This window comes from Schistocerca americana, unplaced genomic scaffold (genome assembly GCF_021461395.2).
Source record: "Schistocerca americana isolate TAMUIC-IGC-003095 unplaced genomic scaffold, iqSchAmer2.1 HiC_scaffold_708, whole genome shotgun sequence".
Lineage (NCBI taxonomy): Eukaryota > Metazoa > Arthropoda > Insecta > Orthoptera > Acrididae > Schistocerca > Schistocerca americana.
Window position 1 is genome coordinate 1 of NW_025726465.1, and position 7,500 is coordinate 7,500.

The 7,500-nt window shown below is 52.4% G+C and overlaps 1 non-coding gene across 1 annotated transcript; it reads right to left on the reverse strand.

Moving 5' to 3' along the window:
* Positions 1 to 442: 442 nt before the first annotated feature.
* Positions 443 to 2,352, reverse strand: LOC124589569. The gene has a single exon (XR_006976089.1). It is a non-coding gene; the product is annotated as a small subunit ribosomal RNA (ribosomal RNA).
* Positions 2,353 to 7,500: the final 5,148 nt, after the last annotated feature.

Consider the following 7,500-nt stretch of genomic DNA (forward strand, 5'->3'; position numbering starts at 1 on the left):
ATGTTCATGTGTCCTGCAGTTCACATGTCGACGCGCAATTTGCTGCGTTCTTCATCGACCCACGAGCCGAGTGATCCACCGTCCTGGGTGATCTTTTTCTGAGTTTCCACTGTCTCTTTCAAGACAGTTGCATAGGCGGGACGTAGGCGTGTGGCGGCCCCTGTTCAAGCGTTCTGTGTCCAACGGCCTCACGGCCGATGGGCGTCGTACGGCTCCACACCGGAGCGGACAGGCAGTCGGGCGAAAGTCATTCAAAACCGGCGCCAGGCGCCAGGTGCCGCAGGCCAGCCGCTCCAGCGCTTCAGCGCTCGTACCACACAACATTGGCGTTAGTTTTGAGACGCACGCGTGGTTCCGCACGCGGCGCACGGCTACTGCGAGCCGTACAGGTAGCGTGTTGCGCGACACGACACGCACATCGAAAGACATGCAGTCTAGTCGGTAATGATCCTTCCGCAGGTTCACCTACGGAAACCTTGTTACGACTTTTACTTCCTCTAAATGATCAAGTTTGGTCATCTTTCCGGTAGCATCGGCAACGACAGAGTCAATGCCGCGTACCAGTCCGAAGACCTCACTAAATCATTCAATCGGTAGTAGCGACGGGCGGTGTGTACAAAGGGCAGGGACGTAATCAACGCGAGCTTATGACTCGCGCTTACTGGGAATTCCTCGTTCATGGGGAACAATTGCAAGCCCCAATCCCTAGCACGAAGGAGGTTCAGCGGGTTACCCCGACCTTTCGGCCTAGGAAGACACGCTGATTCCTTCAGTGTAGCGCGCGTGCGGCCCAGAACATCTAAGGGCATCACAGACCTGTTATTGCTCAATCTCGTGCGGCTAGAAGCCGCCTGTCCCTCTAAGAAGAAAAGTAATCGCTGACAGCACGAAGGATGTCACGCGACTAGTTAGCAGGCTAGAGTCTCGTTCGTTATCGGAATTAACCAGACAAATCGCTCCACCAACTAAGAACGGCCATGCACCACCACCCACCGAATCAAGAAAGAGCTATCAATCTGTCAATCCTTCCGGTGTCCGGGCCTGGTGAGGTTTCCCGTGTTGAGTCAAATTAAGCCGCAGGCTCCACTCCTGGTGGTGCCCTTCCGTCAATTCCTTTAAGTTTCAGCTTTGCAACCATACTTCCCCCGGAACCCAAAAGCTTTGGTTTCCCGGAGGCTGCCCGCCGAGTCATCGGAGGAACTGCGGCGGATCGCTGGCTGGCATCGTTTATGGTTAGAACTAGGGCGGTATCTGATCGCCTTCGAACCTCTAACTTTCGTTCTTGATTAATGAAAACATACTTGGCAAATGCTTTCGCTTCTGTTCGTCTTGCGACGATCCAAGAATTTCACCTCTAACGTCGCAATACGAATGCCCCCGCCTGTCCCTATTAATCATTACCTCGGGTTCCGAAAACCAACAAAATAGAACCGAGGTCCTATTCCATTATTCCATGCACACAGTATTCAGGCGGGCTTGCCTGCTTTAAGCACTCTAATTTGTTCAAAGTAAACGTGCCGGCCCACCGAGACACTCACTCAAGAGCACCCTGGTAGGATTGCAACGGGGTCCGCCTCGGGACGCACGAGCACGCACGAGGCGCGTCGCACGCCTTCAGCTCGCCCCACCGGCAGGACGTCCCACGATACATGCCAGTTAAACACCGACGGGCGGTGAACCAACAGCGTGGGACACAAATCCAACTACGAGCTTTTTAACCGCAACAACTTTAATATACGCTATTGGAGCTGGAATTACCGCGGCTGCTGGCACCAGACTTGCCCTCCAATAGATACTCGTTAAAGGATTTAAAGTGTACTCATTCCGATTACGGGGCCTCGGATGAGTCCCGTATCGTTATTTTTCGTCACTACCTCCCCGTGCCGGGAGTGGGTAATTTGCGCGCCTGCTGCCTTCCTTGGATGTGGTAGCCGTTTCTCAGGCTCCCTCTCCGGAATCGAACCCTGATTCCCCGTTACCCGTTACAACCATGGTAGGCGCAGAACCTACCATCGACAGTTGATAAGGCAGACATTTGAAAGATGCGTCGCCGGTACGAGGACCGTGCGATCAGCCCAAAGTTATTCAGAGTCACCAAGGCAAACGGACCGGACGAGCCGACCGATTGGTTTTGATCTAATAAAAGCGTCCCTTCCATCTCTGGTCGGGACTCTGTTTGCATGTATTAGCTCTAGAATTACCACAGTTATCCAAGTAACGTGGGTACGATCTAAGGAACCATAACTGATTTAATGAGCCATTCGCGGTTTCACCTTAATGCGGCTTGTACTGAGACATGCATGGCTTAATCTTTGAGACAAGCATATGACTACTGGCAGGATCAACCAGGGAGCTGCGTCAACTAGAGCTGAGCAGCCGGCCGCCCGGGAGTGTGTCCCGGGGGCCCGCGCGAACACGCAAGCGTCCGCTCAATTATTCTGCAAACAGGAGGAGGCTGAGCTCCCCTGCACAATACACCTCGAAACCCTCTCAGGTCCCGGCGGCGCGCAGCGCCGTCCTAAGTACTTGGTCGGGTTCGAGAGAGGCGCAATCGCCCGGAGTTTGGCGAGTAGACGCTTTAGGTGCGACCACCCGTGCTCCCAACTGAGCTTGCCGCTGCCGACAGAGGCCCGGGAGCGTGCTGTCGTGGCATTGCCGGCGGGAGACAACACGCGCCACCTACGGTGGGCGGCAGCTCCAACGCCAGCGCCACAGAAGGACAAAAGCCCCACTTGGGTGCCGAAGCGAACTCTCCCAGCACAGCGCACGCGCCAACACGTCCGCACAGCTGCGATACAAACCACCTGCGAGAACCGCAGAGGCGACCGAGCAGCAGACGGCGTCGCGGCGCCGAGCGCCGGGCGGCGGCGCATCCTCAGCGCACACAGTCCTCAATCGGACCAGCACACTGCAGATGTCCACCGCGCTTCGCACCGGGCCCGCGAGGACCTACTTTGGCCGCACGGCGCCGCGTGCAGGGTGCGCCGGCGCGCAGCTGCGCCGCCTGCCGCCTCCGTCGGCCGGCGCGCCTGCCACTGGCCGCCCCCACCAGCCGGCTGTAGCGCGTGCGCCCACGCACCGCGCGGCCAGCACGCCGGGAGGCCCCCCCTCACCGGCCGGGGACGGTCCCACCCAGCCACCGCCGCGTATCGCTTCACACCCACATGCCATTCACGTTCGTGGGCATGGTGGGTATCGCTGAAACAACCGGTTGGTAGCTCAACCGATCGTCGCCATCACTGATTCACCTCTAGCGAGAACAACCGCACCACAACCGTTTACCAGTTGTTCATTTGCGTAACGTCACCAGCAAACGTAGACGTCCATCGCCATTTGCAAATTCAACGATTGTTGCATGCCTGTGTCAGGTGTCACGACACACTATGTCTGCCCACATACACGCAACAACATGTGCACGCTTCGCGAACACGTGGAAGGTGGCCCCCGTACGTATGCGATGTCCATTGCGCGAACGACTGTCAACCGGCCTCTGTCGCATGTCGCAGATGTGGAACGCAGTGCACCATGCTATCACGGTGTGTGAGAAGAGACGACTACGTCTGACAACACGCGCCACTACATCAACAGACGGCTCATGCTGATCGCCATCCACGGCATACCATACTGCAATCCAGCTCTTATAGGGAGACGACACGTAGCTGAGTGCACAATATTTGGACCGTATGGTTCGCCGTTGTTGGCGCAGTCGTGGTACGGTCACACATGTACCACGATGTATCATTCAGTACATGAGGACCAATGTGCAGTACAGTGTGTGATTTGGACGTACAACATCAGCGGACAGTTGACACACGCCGTACCACAACGTAGGCTGTGCTTCGCCATGCAAATGCCAATGAACAACTGCGAAGGGCATTGAGCATGTACGTCCTGCTGCCATCCGCATTACAGTGTATAGCTGCAAGGTGTTTAACATGAAGCGATACTCTGGGGACCAGGCAGTGCGAGTAGCAAACTATATTGCGGGGGTTGCAGTTAGGCAACACCACACTAATTTAACGCGTCGTATGACAATTACAGAGCAGGTTAAGGCCCAACGTGTGTTGGGTTAAGGCCCAACGTGTGTTGGGTTAAGGCCCAACGTGTGTTGGGTTAAGGCCCAACGTGTGTTGGGTTAAGGCCCAACGTGTGTTGGGTTAAGGCCCAACGTGTGTTGGGTTAAGGCCCAACGTGTGTTGGGTTAAGGCCCAACGTGTGTTGGGTTAAGGCCCAACGTGTGTTGGGTTAAGGCCCAACGTGTGTTGGGTTAAGGCCCAACGTGTGTTGGGTTAAGGCCCAACGTGTGTTGGGTTAAGGCCCAACGTGTGTTGGGTTAAGGCCCAACGTGTGTTGGGTTAAGGCCCAACGTGTGTTGGGTTAAGGCCCAACGTGTGTTGGGTTAAGGCCCAACGTGTGTTGGGTTAAGGCCCAACGTGTGTTGGGTTAAGGCCCAACGTGTGTTGGGTTAAGGCCCAACGTGTGTTGGGTTAAGGCGCAACGTGTGTTGGGTTAAGGCGCAACGTGGGTTACGTTAAGGCGCAACGTGGGTTACGTTAAGGCGCAACGTGGGTTACGTTAAGGCGCAACGTGGGTTACGTTAAGGCGCAACGTGGGTTACGTTAAGGCGCAACGTGGGTTACGTTAAGGCGCAACGTGGGTTACGTTAAGGCGCAACGTGGGTTACGTTAAGGCGCAACGTGGGTTACGTTAAGGCCCAATATAGGTTAGGTTAAGGCCCAATATAGGTTAGGTTAAGGCCCAATATAGGTTAGGTTAAGGCCCAATATAGGTTAGGTTAAGGCCCAATATAGGTTAGGTTAAGGTACAATATAGGTTAGGTTAAGGTACAATATAGGTTAGGTTAAGGTACAATATAGGTTAGGTTAAGGTACAATATGGGTTAGGTTAAGGTACAATATGGGTTAGGTTAAGGCGCAATATGGGTTAGGTTAAGGCGCAATATGGGTTAGGTTAAGGCGCAATATGGGTTAGGTTAAGGCGCAATATGGGTTAGGTTAAGGCGCAATATGGGTTAGGTTAAGGCGCAATATGGGTTAGGTTAAGGCGCAATATGGGTTAGGTTAAGGCGCAATATGGGTTAGGTTAAGGCGCAATATGGGTTAGGTTAAGGTACAATATAGGTTAGGTTAAGGTACAATATAGGTTAGGTTAAGGTACAATATAGGTTAGGTTAAGGTACAATATGGGTTAGGTTAAGGTACAATATAGGTTAGGTTAAGGCACAATATGGGTTAGGTTAAGGCGCAATATGGGTTAGGGTAAGGCGCAATATGGGTTAGGTTAAGGCGCAATATGGGTTAGGTTAAGGCGCAACGTGGGTTACGTTAAGGCGCAACGTGGGTTACGTTAAGGCGCAACGTGGGTTACGTTAAGGCGCAACGTGGGTTACGTTAAGGCGCAACGTGGGTTACGTTAAGGCGCAACGTGGGTTACGTTAAGGCCCAATATAGGTTAGGTTAAGGCCCAATATAGGTTAGGTTAAGGCCCAATATAGGTTAGGTTAAGGCCCAATATAGGTTAGGTTAAGGCCCAATATAGGTTAGGTTAAGGTACAATATAGGTTAGGTTAAGGTACAATATAGGTTAGGTTAAGGTACAATATGGGTTAGGTTAAGGCGCAATATGGGTTAGGTTAAGGCGCAATATGGGTTAGGTTAAGGCGCAATATGGGTTAGGTTAAGGCGCAACGTGGGTTACGTTAAGGCGCAACGTGGGTTACGTTAAGGCGCAACGTGGGTTACGTTAAGGCGCAACGTGGGTTACGTTAAGGCGCAACGTGGGTTACGTTAAGGCCCAATATAGGTTAGGTTAAGGCCCAATATAGGTTAGGTTAAGGCCCAATATAGGTTAGGTTAAGGCCCAATATAGGTTAGGTTAAGGTACAATATGGGTTAGGTTAAGGTACAATATGGGTTAGGTTAAGGTACAATATAGGTTAGGTTAAGGCGCAACGTGGGTTACGTTAAGGCCCAATATAGGTTAGGTTAAGGCCCAATATAGGTTAGGTTAAGGCCCAATATAGGTTAGGTTAAGGCCCAATATAGGTTAGGTTAAGGCCCAATATAGGTTAGGTTAAGGTACAATATAGGTTAGGTTAAGGTACAATATAGGTTAGGTTAAGGTACAATATGGGTTAGGTTAAGGTACAATATGGGTTAGGTTAAGGTACAATATAGGTTAGGTTAAGGCGCAATATGGGTTAGGTTAAGGCGCAATATGGGTTAGGTTAAGGCGCAATATGGGTTAGGTTAAGGCGCAATATGGGTTAGGTTAAGGCGCAATATGGGTTAGGTTAAGGCACAATACGGGTTAGGTTAAGGCACAATACGGGTTAGGTTAAGGCACAATACGGGTTAGGTTAAGGCACACATTGTTGTAAGGAAAGGTGTTTTCGGGGGGGGGGGGGGGGCTGGTTTGTTGATTGTGATTATCGTAAGTAAATGACTGCGGCATCATCTGATTTGCCACGTCAGGGTGCACCTTTGGCTCATAACAGGCGGCGCTCTGATTCCATGCTTGTGGCAGACCTGTGTCTTTCATTCGTGCCATTGTTTGTGTGGTGTGACAGGAGGCAGTATTGTGATGTTGGGTGCACCCCTGTGTAGGACATGTGTGGGTGTTGGTGGCTTAGCTGAGCAATGGTGGTTGTCGGAAGGGTGGGATATTCTGTTTTCCGAGTGGACCTCCCGGTCTGGTTATGATAGTGTGGATTGTCTAATGTGGCAGAGAGGATGCACTGGGTGTTGTTCCATGCTGGTGCTTAGATATTGTCTGTGTGCCTGTTACAGGCAGAGAGTAGTGCGTGATAAGAGTGTCTGGCTGACGTGTGATTGTGAGCAGAGTCTTTCAGCATGTATACGGACAGTTGTATACATTATCTGTATTCTGATGGCTCTATCTATTACTAATCAGCGCCGTGTATACGTTTAATCCGGTTCCAGTCGAAACTATTGTATCTCTGTACATTAGTGACACGGCGAGCCCGCTATGTAGTTACTCGTCTCGGCAGCTTCCACCGGTGTATGGCAAATGATTATAAGGAATCAGTCTAGTCGTCAATACCGATAGTGTGACGTCACATGTCTGGGGTGGGGGACGCTGCGCCCTTCCGGTGGGTCATGGCCTAGGAAGACTCTTCCCACGCAGGGGGGCTTGGACTGTCATTGACTCTTCCGAGTAATATACTTGCCGTACGTTTTTGCGACTGCGAGTGCAACGCTCACCGGTACCGACATGGATGGAGCGCCTCCTAGCTGCCGCTGAGCATCTGCATTCGTACAGAGAGCAACGCGCTCGCGTCTGTAGCTCGTACGTGGTACAGCTCGCAGCTCATGTATAGGGACAGCGGGAATGTCGCATATTGGACATAACTCTTCATGAAACGCACGTTATAGGGGTGGATTGCACATTGCGAGTGCGAGCAAAGTCCGCCGTTCATCCGCTGGAGCTGCGAGTTGGGCGGTTGGGGTGGGGCACGAA